General features: G+C 40.8%; 1 protein-coding gene across 1 annotated transcript in view; it reads right to left on the reverse strand.

Moving 5' to 3' along the window:
- Positions 1 to 17,524, reverse strand: part of KIF21B (kinesin family member 21B) — a 1,425,990-nt gene that overhangs the window by 1,283,829 nt on the left and 124,637 nt on the right. The window lies entirely within an intron of this gene.

The raw sequence follows: 17,524 nt of genomic DNA on the forward strand, positions 1-17,524 counted from the left end.
GCAGTACATAATTGTATAGACTCATAGATCCGCTGAGGTGGACAGAAGAGAATATATGTATACCTATGATGCACCTTATTTGTATTGGATGTAAGGATTTTACACAAATATTGAATTGTACACAGATATGGAACTTTTTGTATGTTTTATTGATCTATTGTAAAGATTGTCATGTGACTAAACACCATTTTGACATCATGTGATTTCACTAATTATACCATGTGATCTGATTGCACTGATTTGTGGGTATAAATACCCTGTGATTGCACTGTTGTATAGCTTGACAAAGGCCTCATTGAGAAGGCAGAAACGTTGCTGGGGAATTAAAGTTTGGGGTCTTCACCCTTTCACGTCAATCTGGAAGTGCTGCCTCGTTCTTTGGAAAATATATACGTTGGAGGATTAGTCGGTCTCCTGGAGGAGTTGCACCAAGTTCACATTATCTGACTGTGCTGCTGCGGTATTTGCAGATATATATAGAAAGACCTCGCAGCTCAGCACTGTGAATATTGAAGATGTTGAACCAATCTGAAACAGACCCCCCCCCCAATGTATTTTCCTACACCATGCTGGACGAAGAAAGGATCCTTCATGGTCTGGTAAGCGATTGCACTTTTTTGTCCACTCCATCTGTGACTGAGCAGAAGAGAGGGTATGATGCTGATGGCAAACACTTAGCCTCTATGGAGTTACATCTTGCTACTTTGGTAGAGTACTATAAGTCGCACAGAATCCCAAGGGGAATGCGTTCCCAGTTAAAGCCCAATTTGTTTCCAGTAGAGTCTTCCTTCGCGCACAAATTTACGCAGATTTCCAATAAATATGCATTGGACATTATATTATTAAACTTTGAATATCTCCAGCATGAGTTAGGTGTTACACGGAAACAGTTTGCTAATGCGGATATTAAGCTGAAAGAGGTCCTTCCAGCACAGGACTATGAGGTGTATCTGTCTAGTTGTTCTGCCTACCTGGATAAGTTTAAAAAGGAACAAGAAGTAATCAAAAGGCGGAAATGGTTGAGAGATGAGGAGGATTACAGACGAGGGAATATCTATACCTGGCATGAGCAAAGAGGCCAGAGACGCCCACCGGCCTATGGTAATAATAATAACATGAGAAAATATGGCGGCAACTCTAGAAACAAAATGACATCATCCATGGCCACAGGATCTACACAAGCTGAACAGGAAGATCATCATCATTTTTTAGGCCCAGTCCTAGAACCAAAAGGACCAGATGTGGTGGACAAAGACAGTACAGATGGAGAAAAGGAACAGCAAACAGCAAGAAGTCGGACTGTGAGAAAGAGAAATCAACAGTGGTAAATATATCTTCCCATGTATTGACCCCTGCACAGACTGATCTTTTATCAAAGGGTTTGTCATATTGTCCTTCGGTGGGTGTAGATTGGTTCCAACTTGAAGTGGACCTACAGCGGATTTTTAGGAACATCAAATTAAAAGTGTGGTTTACAGATGTGAATAGAAATGTGACGAGTGGTGGGAATTTGAATCATACCAATGCAGGTGTATGTGAACTCTCCCTTCATGCTGTTGGCCTACACGCGAAGAGCGACTTCACTCCACAGTTGAATTGTCCAGCCATTGACACGTATATCAATGCAGTCAGGGCGGATATTGACAATTTAAAGCGTCAAATGCAGGACGGTGGTCTAAGGCATCCGAATATGACATCTGAGGAGATACGGGCCATAGATGAGCTGTGCAACAACGGTTCCCTCACGGTCAAACCTGCTGACAATGGGGGGGCCGTTGTTGTTATGGAAACAGAGTGGTACATCTCTGAGATCCAGAGACAACTCAGTGATGGTAAAGTGTACAGGCGTCTCAAACATGACCCTAAGTTTGATGTTATCAGACTTATTACCAATACCCTAGATGAAGCCAAAAGGGGAGGTCTTATTGATGGACCCCTGTACACCTACCTATCAGTGACACATCCTAAGACACCACTTATATATATATATTTCCGAAAATACACAAATGTCTCAGCAACCCCCCAGGGAGGCCCATAGTCTCGGGCAGGGAGTCAGTGTTCTCGAGCATAGCCATCTTTCTGGATAAGATCCTCCGTCAGTTTGCTGTTGCAGCTAGGTCATACATACGAGATACAAGCGACTTTTTGGAGAAAATTGTGCAGGTAGAAGTGACCATTGGCACCATTTTAGCATCATTCGATGTGGTCAGCCTCTACACCTCAATCAACCACGATAGAGGTGTGGAGGCTGTTAAAAAGTGCCTAGCTGACACAGAATACACGGAGGAGTGTAAGGGGTTCATTATTGACCTGCTCGGTGTGGTTCTAAGACACAATTATTTTGCCTTCCAAGATGGCTTCTATCTGCAATTGCGTGGAACCGCAATGGATTCAAATATGGCGCCAACTTATGCCAACATCTACATGTCAAGTCTAGAGGCAGGGCACGTCTATGTGTCCCACCACTTCAGCCATGTGCTTGGGTGGTGGAGATACATAGACGATGTGTTTGTCGTCTGGAATGGCACAGAAGTGGAGTTGGCAGAGTTTCACCAGTTTCTGAACAAGATGGATCCTGAGATCCAGTTTACCCTTACTTACTCCACCGAGCAGGTTCAATTTTTAGACACCATGGTAAAGACACAGGGGAATACACTGATGACAGATTTGTTTACTAAACCTACCGACTGTAATAAATTGCTGAGATTTGAGAGCTGTCACCCACGCTCTATGATTAAATCGCTAACACAGAGTCAGTTTCTCCGGGTCCAGCGAATTGTAAGGGATCCAGGATTGTGTGAAATGAGACTGTCTGAGATGTCTGATAAATTCACTCATAGAGGTTACCCTAAAAAATTGGTCCAGAGACACCTGGACCAATTGGGGCCTGGTAACTCTGAGACGACCAACAAGGAGGTCACAGATAGGGTACCATTCATTTCGACATACACAGAAGGTAGATATCAGATAGCAGGGGTGATTAAGAAACAGTGGTCGATTTTGAAAAGTAATTTTATTAACGTTAAAGAATTTGCTGTGCCTCCTCTGATGTCATATAAGAGATCAGGTAATTTACGTGACAAACTAGTCAGAGCGGATGTGGGTGGTGATAAAACATCGATCCAAACCTACATAGGCTCTAAGAGAAATGGCTGTTACCCGTGCTTAAGCTGCGTTAACTGCAGTTACATGTTAAAAGGGGAGAAATTTACACACCCAACATTGAATATCCAGTATGATATACGTCATTTTCTTACATGTAACAGCTCATATGTTACATATTTACTGTTGTGCCCCTGTGGCCTATTTTATGTTAGAGAGACGACTTTGGATGTAAAAACTAGGTTGAATTACCACAGATATTCGATACACCAGAAACGGAGGGATCTCCCTGTGTCCAAGCATTTTGCTGAGGTTGGAAACAGAGAGAAGGACCTCAAATTCAGGGTCATAGACCATATTGCCCCTCTTAAAGGAGGAGGCAACAGGGAATTGCTATTGAAGCGGCGTGAAATAGTGTGGATTCATAGATTATGTACACTGAAACTGGGTGGCTTGAATAGTGAGTGCAGATGGGATTTATGTGGATAGGAAGTGCGGTCGGCTTGGTGACCATGGGGGATCTTACGTGTTCAGTCTGATGTGGGGAATGTACAACAGTGCTTACTCTGACGGTACTGACTTGAATTTTCTATTTTTTATAGAACCTTTGGATATATCTCTGGCCCTTTGTCTTCTATTAGTAGATAGTGCCGGAAGTGGCCCTGGAAGTCCGCGAGTGTGGTTGGATCCATCGTATGAAGAATAGATGGACATCAGTGGGCACATCTGAGAGAATGATGTACATTGTATGATATCTATCTGGATGAACACAAGTGGTTCTGACACTTATAGTGTGTTGTGCATTTTCATAAGTGTACAATGTATCTGATGATATTATATTCAATATGGATGATCATTGCCTTTAACAGCATGTGATCAGCATGAACCTAAAAAAAAAACAAGATGGGTTCATGGCAAGTTCAATGTGTTAAAAGTGAATATATAGAGAAGACTATACTTTTATTATTGTTTAGAGACATGGATTTATCTACACTGGTTTCTCTAAACTTGTCTGTCTGAGGAACAATGGGTGTTTCATGGCTAAACCATGATCTGATAAGAGACGTCCATAAAACACATCTGGTGTGGAATAGATATCTATTCATATATTCACATAGATATATATATTCCTGTGTGCATTCATTTAGCGTTTGAACTTGTTAATGATTCATATATACTATGCAATATTGATGTATTATAACCAAATATTATTAATGTATCTTTATGTGTCTGTATCTCACTGAGAGGATGTATTCTAGGGGATATAGAGAGTGTTTAAGTTGAATTTTCTTAAATAGGGTCTATTTTAGAGGAGCTGATGTAATTTCAAACATCATTACTCAATAGCTGAGACAGTTAAGATACACAAACCAGGAGAAAACTTTCTAAGGACCATCATACTCTTATCTGCCCCATAAATTCAGGGATTAGGGAAACTTCTAATACCGCCAGTCAGTCTGAGCAAAATGTCAGAAAGAGTCCCTCCTAATTGATTTAAGGTGGATGAGGTCAAAGTTTAAGTGGTAATAAAGCAATATATATGTGTTAATTCTTAAAATATTTAAAATTGTTATATGATACAACAGTGCCATCAAGTGGTAGATGGGCAGAAGTTTCTAAGGAATGTCAATTAAATGACATCATCCCCATATTTAACATACGTCACACCCACCTTATCTAATTGGAAATCCCTAATCCAAGAGGGGATGGGCATAGATGAGGATTGGAATATCTGATCAAGTTTTGGGAGATCAGGGAACACTTCACAAAAGAAGCACTTCACAAAAAGAAAAACTTCACAAAGATTCATTCATCAGCATCACTTCACACGTCAGGAACGTACCACAGGACAGGACATATCTAAATCTTAAAAAGCTGGGTCCATTTTAAAAGCTCTTTATCCCAAAGCCAGGGGTAATGTATAATCTATTTAATTTGCAGTAATTATAAATCGCTCCAATTGGCATATAGTTGAGACCCCATTATTAGTGGGTCAATAGTGTTAAAACAATAATTTTATGGGAAATTTTAATGAACGTGCACATCATTAGAATTCCTGTAATATTGCTATCAGAGTGGAATCTCTGATCGGATTTTATTATCCGTAGTTAGGCCAACGGGCATATTTATAAGGTGTCTCTTACTGCCATATTCTTTGATTGAGCATAAGGGATTTTCCACAGATTCATTTCTATAGTTTTTTTGTTGTTGTTGTTACATTATAATATTTTGATAACCAGTACACTAATCGGTAATAATTTGATAAAAGGAAAGAATAGTATTGTATTGTATTTGGTGTACTAAATTAAGTGAGCCCGGCGTAAATTGTGGAGCATCATCTTGTGGTCAATTTTGATATTATCCTTGTATTCATTTGTATGCCATTTTTACTGCATGTATTTATAATAAATTATATTTTATATAATTAATTGCACCCTGTTTCATTAGCTGCACAAATTTACTTTAGATCTCGTCAATAAAAGAACTGGCATTTATATGTCCGCCAATTAAATTTTTCATTTTTCATATTTCATAAAAATATGAAATCATAATTTTTATGATTTCATATCTTATATGAAATAAATACCCTACAAGTGGTGGTGATTATAGTGCTGTGAGACTGGACACAGCAATTGCTGTGATGGTCAGTGTGAACACGACAGAGGCAGGAGGAGCCTTATGACTCCACCCGTGTTGACACCATGTCAGGTCTTGATATGGAAGAAAGGGTTAACTCCACCCTTAGCCACCAACTTAGAAGTGAGTGAGTAAAAGTGGGGATTGTGGGGGAGCGGTACTGGCCCTCTGACTGTCCACTGGTGACTCGGAAGACAGCGGTTTGGTCTGAGTGCTGAGCAGGGTGACCATGGCGGTTGTCCCTGACAGCACGGTAAGCACCCACACCTATCCCAGGAGTGCATGGAGGTATCCTAGATGACAATGTATAAATCTACCTTTGCGATCACTTAGATAAGCCCACTGATGTTATGCTTGGAGTGTATGTTTACACTCCTTGTTGCTATGACGAATAGTACGACCCCTCTGCAGCTGGTTGGATGGGACCGAGTCACATGGTCCGCCCCCTCTTTGCCTGGTGATACGTGCACTGCGTTCCAGGGAGCGTGTGAACGAGGTGACGCAGCACGAGCCGGGAGGACAGGGCTGACTGTCTGATTCGACGCATGCGCACATCGCAGATGGGGACGCCAGACACTCGCGGCTGCACTGAGCCACCAATGGTACGCACTACTATTTTAAATACATTAATAGGATACAGCTGTATCCAGTTACCTTACAAATATGGTTTTTAACCCTTTATGTATATGCACTAAGCACTTTTGCAGCACATAATTGTATAGACTCATAGATCCGCTGAGGTGGACAGAAGAGGATATATGTATACCTATGATGCACCTTATTTGTATTGGATGTAAGGATTTTACACAAATATTGAATTGTACACAGATATGGAACTTTTTGTATGTTTTATTGATCTATTGTAAAGATTGTCATGTGACTAAACACCATTTTGACATCATGTGATTTCACTAATTATACCATGTGATCTGATTGCACTGATTTGTGGGTATAAATACCCTGTGATTGCACTGTTGTATAGCTTGACAAAGGCCTCATTGAGAAGGCCGAAACGTTGCTGGGGAATTAAAGTTTGGGGTCTTCACCCTTTCACGTCAATCTGGAAGTGCTGCCTCGTTCTTTGGAAAATATATATATTAATATATATCTTAATATACAGTACAGACCAAAAGTTTGGACACACCTTCTCATTCAAAGAGTTTTCTTTATTTTCATGACTATGAAAATTGTAGATTCACACTGAAGGCATCAAAACTATGAATTAACACATGTGGAATTATATACATAACAAACAAGTCTGAAAACAACTGAAAATTATGTCATATTCTAGGTTCTTCAAAGTAGCCACCTTTTGCTTTGATTACTGCTTTGCACACTCTTGGCATTCTCTTGATGAGCTTCAAGAGGTAGTCCCCTGAAATGGTTTTCACTTCACAGGTGTGCCCTGTCAGGTTTAATTAGTGGGATTTCTTGCCTTATAAATGGGGTTGGGACCATCAGTTGCGTTGAAGAGAAGTCAGGTGGATACACAGCGGATAGTCCTACTGAATAGACTGTTAGAATTTGTATTATGGCAAGAAAAAAGCAGCTAAGTAAAGAAAAACGAGTGGCCATCATTACTTTAAGAAATGAAGGTCAGTCAGTCAACCGAAAAATTGGGAAAACTTTGAAAGTAAGGGCTATTTTACCATGAAGGAGAGTGATGGGGTGCTGCGCCAGATGACCTGGCCTCCACAGTCACTGGACCTGAACCCAATCGAGATGGTTTGGGGTGAGCTGGACCGCAGAGTGAAGGCAAAAGGGCCAACAAGTGCTAAGCATCTCTGGAAACTCCTTCAAGACTGTTGGAAGACCATTTCAGGGGACTACCTCTTGAAGCTCATCAAGAGATGCCAAAAGTGTGCAAAAGCAGTAATCAAAGCAAAAGGTGGCTACTTTGAAGAACCTAGAATATGACATATTTTCAGTTGTTTCACACTTGTTTGTTATGTATATAATTCCACATGTGTTAATTCATAGTTTTGATGCCTTCATAGTCATGAAAATAAAGAAAACTCTTTGAATGAGAAGGTGTGTCCAAACTTTTGGTCTGTACTGTATATATAATATATATCTTAATATATCTAGAACTAGAGATGATAGTTTTAGACTGCTAGAAAGCCTGTTGCAAAGACAGTTACGCAACAAATGGGAAATTATGGCTCTCAGCCAATATTTGCAAAAGGGATTCATTCCTAAAGGTCTGATGCTAACTAAAATTCCAGCAAAAGACCTATTAGATGAAAACTTTCAGCAAAAATGGGATCTATTTCTAAAGATCCAATCAGAGGCTTTAATACAGATGATCATAGATAGGAGATCACAGATTTTGGAGCAACTGATGGACCAAATAGCTACCAGCAAATTAGAAATAGAATAATTTCCTGATTCTGAAGAGATACATAAGTGGCAGCATCGAATATGCCATAATATGGATAATCTAGAGAGAGAAATTATGCAAAAGAAAATTAAGAAATTTAAAAATGTAGAGAGGAAAAACGAAGACAAGTCTAATACACATAAATATAGAGAAGAAGAGGCAGAGAGGAATCACAATGCAAATTTAAGACACACCAGTAACACAAATGAAACAATTAGGGAACAACCTAATATTCCTGTATCTAATAGATATGAGGCCTTATCTTCACCCCTTTTTTTAGACTTCACTCTCCCTCATCACAGAACACGAACGAGAAGATCACTGACCCCAACTTCCACAACAAGACACATGAGGAACCAAACACAGAGGAACCAAACTCAACAACACGACTACAACCTGAGACACCGTCACACCAATCACGAAAACAGACACATACCAGATATCATCACAACAATCACTCCAACGATACGGTATACAACAAAACACAACCAAGACAATAAAGATACGAAGAGGAAGACACACACATAAGAAGGGAGAATCACAACCCTCACGGGACACATCGAATATAATTAATATCAGTCAATCATCACTCACTGAAGCACAATTATCTCTTTTAAACAAAGGACTTAAATTTGCCCCTACAAAACTGTTGGATAGGTTCTCCACTTTTATTGGAGTGGAAAAATTTGCGAGGAGACTCTGTCTCAAAATTTTTTCTTTTTTTAATCCTGTATGCCCCAATAATGAAGAAATAATTGAGGCTATTCAGGAATTACAGCAGACACATCACATTACGATACGCCCTGCTGATAAAGGTGGGGCTATTGTAATATTAGATACGGAACTATACAGAAGTGAATGTCTAAGACAGTTAAATGACATAACTACATATAAAAGACTAAAGACAGACCCCACAGAAGAATATTTTAAAGAATTGAACAAATTATGCAACATGGGGCTAAAGGAGGGATTCATAACAGAGAATGAGATCAAATTTATTTTGGGAACACAGAAAAGAATACCAGCTTTTTACTGTGTCCCAAAGATACACAAAGATCTGAAGTCCCCACCTGGAAGACCCATTGTCTCAGGTATAGAATGTATTTCCTCAAATTTATCCAAATATATCGACCAATGGCTACAACCACTGGTGAAAGGAATCCCGTCATATATCAAAGATACTGTAAGGAAATTATGTCTATATCCACACACGTTCACATATATATGTAATAATTCAGCCTTATATGCTTGTATTAAATATGCAGAGTTCTTCTTTAAAGGAAATATTTTATACTCTTATGACAGCAAGGTCTAGCAACAAAGCTAAACAGGAAATAGAGGTCGGTAGCTTAAAACCGCATGGCTAGAAAGAGATATGCAGGCTTTAGCAAACAGATAGATTTTACATTGATACGGGTTATGTATATAAGCATTTTATATCTTGACGTTCACCTCTGGTTTAGATTAGTGAAGGACATTTTTTATCAGGTATATGTTGGTACAAAATAAACGAAGATAATTCCGCGAAATATCTGAACAAAGCTAAAGTCAACAAAGATTATGGTTAGATATCTTAATTCCAAGAATTATAAATGCATCACATATGTATCTTGTTTCTAGGAAATTATCATGACTTTTTCACTAAGGTTGTATAGAGGTGAGATTAATAAATTTGTTACCTGATTGGATTAAGCTTAGGGGAGGTATATGATAATCTTGTGGTTTGCATCTATAAATTGTCCACGATGTCTAATAAAGTTACAACCATTTTAAACCTATCAACGTGTATTGGTCTTTAGTGGTTGCCGGCCGGAGGTTCACCCACAGACAAACCAGGGGCCCTTTTCAATTGGTAGCAGAGGATGGTTCACTGACTATCCAGGTGAGTAAATAATTTCTGCCACTATTTATGTTGGTTGGAATGTTTCTCTCCTGGATACGGTGAATGTCTGATGTATACTGGATGGCAGGTTAGTGATGGCAGGTTAGTTTAGTGTTCATAGGACTGTGGGACAGACACGAGGCAGCACTCAGTGTTCTGCGTATCCTGATAGGAGCGGCGTCTCCTATAGGCACAGTGGTTGGCAGGGGATGTTGTTCCAGGAACATACATCATATTGATGGCAGGGAATTTTTCGAATGCAGAACTAGTCTCTTCGAACGTTGGCAGGGATTTTTCAAATGGGATTAGTCTCTCATTTGACGGTTTATTGAGTTAAAGGATAACTCTGGATTTATGTGATTGAGTTAAAGGATAACTCTGGATTTATATGATTGAGTTAAAGGATAACTCTGGAAATATGTGAAACAAGGTACCCGGAATATATGTATAAGGAAAAGGAATACATATGGAAAAAAAAGGGTGAGGGAAACGCATACATCTGAATGCAGATGTTGGTTTCTAACTCACTAGGATTGTCTGTGGAGTGAATTGTTTATTAAACATAACTGTACAGTTAAAACTTGGAAAGTGACATTGAATACTGCAGTCTATTAAGTTCGTAAATGGTGTTGCCCATATAAGATATTTTTACACGTGTTATAAGAATATTGTGCTAGTGGAAAATCTGATTGTGCTGACTTAATTGATTCTCAACATAACAATACTAACACAATTACTTCCTGCTATTTGCTGCTATTTCCGCTTCATTGTTTGCTGCTTGAAAATATATGTATAGAGTTCATTGTCGATTTCATTATACATTATGGGTAACGACGTGGGAAAGGATCTGGATGGTGAGCCAGAGACCAGACCCACACCGCTACATTTTGTATCAGGCACCTGTGGGATTAGTGTAACTGATCCATTTTGGGTAAATATCTGTGACCGCAGTCAGCAACTGCGTATTACGCAGATCAGCGATGTCGGTCCCCGCAATGAAAGCGACTGGGAAGAGGTTAAAAAAATGGTGGGGCTGCACCCAAAATATAACTATCCCGTTGGTGCCTGGGATGAAGATTATATGAAAACATGTTTTAAAAAATGGGAGAAGGCATTAAAAGAATATAGAAAGAGATTTCCACCAACCCATCACATATACCTAAAACAAAATAGAGAGACAATTAGTAAAAAGGAAGAAGTCCCATGGTCAGAAATTCTGCCCGCCTTGCCAGAAAAGCCACCGGCATATGATGTGACGGTATTAGAACCACAAAAGGCAATACTCCCAGCTGTCTCTACAGAAAGCATGCTACAAGTCCCTTATGATAAGGTCCCCTGTCCAGAACAAGCAACCGCACCGGAATTATTATTATTTTCTGGTGAGAAACAAAAGAGAACCGGGCTATACCCAGATTTGGGGGATAGAGATTCCCTTTTGAGTACTGCAGTTATAGTGGCAGCAGCACTTATGGAGCAAGCAGATGTAACTCCACAAGTCAAACAGGCTAAGGAAAAAAGAATTGAATATAGAGAAAGCATGGGCAGTTATGTACAGGAGCTGATTCAACTGAGGGATAAACTAAGGAGAGACATAGTCTACATTAAACAACTTCCCCTTCAGGATGTCTTTCCCGTCATATATGATCAAGAGGACCCAGATGATACAGACCTTCCTAGTGAGGAACAGATAGATGAATTAAAGGGCATTTTGGGAGGAGAGTGTGGCAGAACCAGAGCTGCAACTAACAAAAAAAACCAGCTGCTGACCGAGATAGGAAAACTAAGACAGGAGTACTGGAGGGTGAAGAAGGACTGGGAAACCAGGGCTCAGGAAGAGTACGATAGGAGGACAACAGGAATTGAAACACAGATAGAAGCGGACAGTTTAGAACAGGGAATTCCCCTGGCAACCTCCAGTCCTAGAATACCTGGAATAATCCAACCCCTAGCAGATGAATTTTCCAAACTCACTCTAATACCTGAGGAAGGGGATAAGGAAGGGGATAGGGAAGGCACACAACTGCGGCTTCCCATGATTACTGTGGGTAGCACTGAAGTCCATATCCCTCTTCCTTTAGGATTAATGAAGGAACTGAAAGATATGTGCCCCAATCCAAAAAAGGACCCTAGAGCAGCAGCTATGTTTCTGCAGAAATATACCGCAGGGAGCCATTTAACTTTGGAGGATATTCAGATAATACTCTCAGCCATAGACCCAGACACTGGCTCTCAAATTGATCCAGAAAAGGTAATGAAGGCATCAGAAAAAGAAGTTAGGGATGCAGGAGACAGAGATAGCCCCAAGGTTTGGAGAAGAAGTTTTGGGATAAGATAGGAGTAGAATGGATGAAAAGTACAAAGGGGATTCAGGTTTACACACAATGCTAAATACAAAACAAGAGCCGAAAGAGGATTTTTATAGTTCTGTAAGAGACTGTTGGATCTCTACAGTAGTACAGGAATGAATTCACCTGAATTGTTCAAGACTACATGTATGACAAATGGGGACCCTAAGACGACACAGCTAATAAAATTAGTCAATACGAATGGCTTACTCAAACAGTGACAGAATTTATGGATGACATAGCAAAACGCTCGGCTTCTGGTGTTTTCAATCAAAAGGGGAGGAGTATTTCCATTGTTAGTGCAGCAGGACATACAACAGGAGTCTATATTGTCAGGTGGGGAAAGCAATTACATGATGATGTCAAGTTTTCCCCCGGGGAAGGAATAATAGAAGAGGTCCGAGAAGTAGGGGCCAGGCAGATTACCTGGGAAGAGTAGAAAGAAATCAGAGACAGGGCTGTTTCATTTGTGGGAGTCTAGGTCACTGGAGGCGAGAATGTCAAAGGTAAGAGATGAAGATAGGAGAGAATACAGAGGGAGAGGCGCCTCTGACTACCGAGGGGAGCCCAGACAACCGGAAGACCAGCAAGATATGACAAGAAGACAATCCCAGGGAGATCGTATTAACATACACTGGCCAGCAAAGGATGGGGGGAGTAGACAACCCAATTTGCAATCAGACTTACAGAGGTGGTCTGAGCATGAACAGTACCCGTCCCACGGTGGGAACAATTACTACTAGGGGTGCCCCAGAACAAGTCCCATCCTTCATTATGCATTTTGTTCCAACTGATTGGCAAGTCTTACCACAAGTACTACTGCAAATTGATGGTATTAAAGTTAAGTTATTGCTTGACACCGGAGCAACGACTTCAAGTGTAAACAAAATAGACTTCATTAATGATAAATGCACGAAGGAAGTTCTATGGGTATAAATGGACGACAGTGATACATAAGGTGACAGCACCGCTCCCGGTTTGTACTCTTACGGGGGAACTAGTGACGCACATGTCTTTTGCAGTCCTACTAGAGTGCCCCGTTTGCCTATTAGGAAGGGATTTAATGGCAGCATTACAGATTTCATTGGTCTTTGACAAAAAGGGCAGACTGACAGCACCTCAATGAAATGTGACCTGACAAACCCAAAGAGACGTGACATGAATGGGTTCTTTTAAGCATACCAATGTCCCTGGAAAATCATCCAATTTTGGGCAAAATGTAAAGACTCAGCAGGGAGGATTAACTGTGAGCCCTACCGGCCTGTTTGAAGGAGGGGGTCATGCCAACCTTTCAAAAACAATACCCATAGAGTGAGGAAAAGTTAGAGGGTATAAAGCCACAAATTGAGAATACTTGCAGATGGGAATTCTTAGGAAAAATTGTCAGTCCCTGGAATTCCCGATAAATCCCGTAAAAAAGGCTAATGGCACATGGCGGCTGGTACAGGATCTAAGGACCAAGGTAAACAAGGCAATTATCCCCACTTCCCCCTTGGTGGCAGATCTTACAGCCTGTGTTCGGGGCCATTCCTGCGGGATCCAGATATTACACTGTAGTTGACCCTCAGTAATGCGTTCTTTTCCCATACCAGTGGCTTGGGATGCACAAAATCTTTTTGCTTTTCAGTGGGCTGATAATGGTCAGGTGACGTGGACCCGTCTCCCTCAAGGTTTTGGGGATAGCCCAGCAGCCTTTTCTATTGTATTAAAGGCTACATTGGAAGATTGGGAACCAAAGAGGGGATCCACCTTAATACAGTACACAGACGACCTTTTACTCTCCAATTCGGAGTTAGAAGCCTGCGAAATAGATTCAGGGAGTTTATTAGACCACTTGGCAAGCAAAGGACACCTGGCCTCGAAGAAGAAAATCCAATATGCAAGTACCCAGGTAGAGTATCTGGGGTGCATAATAGAGGCAGGAGAGAGAAAGATCTCACCCGCTAGAGTCAAGGCAGTGACCTCCCTAAGCAGGCCAAGGGACAAAGCTACAATGCTGTCCTTTTTAGGGTCAATAGTGTATTGTAGGCAGTGGATTCCCGATTGCTCCCATTGGGATTCGATCCTAAGAAAAACTACACTCACAGAAGCACCAAAGATAGTGGAGTGGACAGAGGACAGAGTAGAAGCCTTTGAGAGATTGATTCGGTCCCCTGACCCAAAGCCCCAGCCTTGGCCCTGGCAGATTATGGAAAGCCATTCCAATTATACTGCGTGGTATCTGGAGAAACCTATGCAGCGGTTTTGACACAGACACATGGGGGAGAAACAGGCCAGTTTCATACTTATCGAAAAAATTACCTCCTGTAGTTCTTGGAATGCCTCACTGTCTCCAAGCATTAGCAGCCGCGGCTATGTCAGTAAAGGATGCTACTAAGATAGTCCATGGAAATACAATGGAACTTTTCACCACTCATACAGTCTTGTCCCTCCTTCAAAACATGACCACACAACACATGACAGCTCAGAGACTGTCCGGATATGAGACCATATTACTCAGTACGGCAAACCTGTTGATAAAGACATGTCCAGACACCTCACCAGTGATAAGATTGTTGCATACACTTTTGAGACTTAAGCGTGAAGGTTCTGACGAACAAGTAGGACCCAATACCTGAACACAGATGTGATGAAATAATCCTTGTCATGCACAACACCTAGGGAGGATTTAAGGACACACCACAGACTGGCAGTATAGATGTTTTTGTGGATGGATCATGCACAAGACCAGATGACAGGACATACCAAACAGGTTACGCAGTAGTCATGCTCCCAAATCAAGTGATAGAAGCTGAACCAATTGTCACAACTTCAGCACAACAAGCTGAGTTGGTAGCGCTCACAAGAGCCTGTGAAAATTTGCAGGACACAAAGTGAATATTTATACTGATAGTAGCTATGCATTTGGAACAGTGATGATTATGCATTAATATGGAAAAATAGGGGGTATATCTCAGCGGACGGGAAGAAGGTAGCAAATCAGAAATACATAGATCACTTGCTACATGCAATTCAATTACCGGAAGCCATAAGTGTGATAAAAGTGAAAGGACACTCTGCAAAGGGAGATTATCAAGCTATGGGAAACAACCTAGCAGACAGAGCAGCAAAAATGGCAGCCAAGAGAGACATGAGAAGGGAAAGTAAGTTATTATTCATGACAGACTTTGAAAGTGAAAACTGGGAGTCAGTAGTATATCAACTTCAGAAACAGTCCACCAGTGAGGACCAGTGAGGACATCAAGTACTGGAAATCTCAGGGACTGCAGACGACAGGTACAGGTATGTGGACAAAAGATCGGATATTGGGGGTTCCTACTGCATCAGCACCGCTCCTAATATCTTATCTTCATGGTCCAGGACATTTAGGAAAACAGTACATCAGAACATTACAAGTCACTGTTCTGTACACACCAATTGCAGAGATTGATAGACGATCTGGTCGACTCATGCATGACTTGTGCACAGAATAATGTTCAAGGAAAAGCACACGGAAGACATGGAAATCTACCACCACCTACAGGCCCTCTGCAAGATTTGCAGATAGATTACACACACATGCCAAAGCAACCCGGGAATATAAGATATCTGCTTGTCATAGTCTGTAGGTCTCTGGATGGTGTGTAGCCATACCTACTTCAGGAGAAACCAGCTGGAGTGACAGCTAGGGCATTGATAAATCAATGGATTTCGCTGTATGGACTCCCTCGGGTAATTCATTCAGATCAGGGACCTGCTTTCCAATCCAACTAATACAAGAACTGACAAAGATTTTGGGTTTCCAGTGGAAACTCAACATAGTCTACCATCCCCAAAGCGCTGGAGTAGTAGAAAGAATGAACAGACCCATAAGGATAGGTTAAAAAAGGCTACTTCAGGAACATTGAAAGATTGGCTGAAATTTCTACCCGCCATTCTCTACCAAATAAGAACGACACCAAATAAACAAACAGGGTTGTCGCCTTATGAAGTGTTATTCGGTCGACCCCCTAATACCCGTGAAGAATCGGATACTGACAGTAACATTTTTGCCTTACAGGAACAGTACGTGAAAACACTTGGTAGGTATACTCTCGGAAAATTATGATAAGGTTGCTGTCACCTTTCCTCCTCTTTCCACAGATCCAACTCATCCGTTCTTGCCCGGAGACAAAGTTCTGGTGAAACAACTAGCTGCCCGCCACAAGACTGGTCCGATTTACCAAGGTCCATTTGAGGTTCTAAGAGTGGCTCGAACGGCTGTCCTTACTGACCAAAGTCCACAGTGGATACACGCCAGCCGGCTCAAGAAGACGCCAGAAGGAGTCCTCAAGAAATTCCCCGGACAAACATGAGTCTTCCGGACAAGATGCCTACAAAAGAAATGGCTTTGATCATACCCCCGAGCCTGCAAAGTAGATATGAGCGATGGCTAAGAGGCTATCCAAAACCACTTAGTCCAAAGGATCCAAAGACTATGCTGGACTTGTATGAGGAAGAATTTATGTTCAGGGAGTATACCAATGAACTAGAAACTGAGGACTTAAAAGATCAAAACTTTCCTGAACCGTTTAGTAAGCAGAAGATTCAGGTGAATATGTCACCCTTAAAAAAGGAAGTACTCTGAGAAAAATACCGAAAAGGGGTGTGTGGTATAAGGAGTGATCACATGGAATGGGAATTCCATATGATCAAAGAGGGGATTGTAAGGAAATTATGTCTATATCCACACACGTTCACATATATATGTAATAATTCAGCCTTATATGCTTGTATTAAATATGCAGAGTTCTTCTTTAAAGGAAATATTTTATACTCTTATGACAGCAAGGTCTAGCAACAAAGCTAAACAGGAAATAGAGGTCGGTAGCTTAAAACCGCATGGCTAGAAAGAGATATGCAGGCTTTAGCAAACAGATAGATTTTACATTGATACGGGTTATGTATATAAGCATTTTATATCTTGACGTTCACCTCTGGTTTAGATTAGTGAAGGACATTTTTTATCAGGTATATGTTGGTACAAAATAAACGAAGATAATTCCGCGAAATATCTGAACAAAGCTAAAGTCAACAAAGATTATGGTTAGATATCTTAATTCCAAGAATTATAAATGCATCACATATGTATCTTGTTTCTAGGAAATTATCATGACTTTTTCACTAAGGTTGTATAGAGGTGAGATTAATAAATTCGTT

Source organism: Bufo bufo, chromosome 3 (assembly GCF_905171765.1).
Source record: "Bufo bufo chromosome 3, aBufBuf1.1, whole genome shotgun sequence".
NCBI lineage: Eukaryota > Metazoa > Chordata > Amphibia > Anura > Bufonidae > Bufo > Bufo bufo.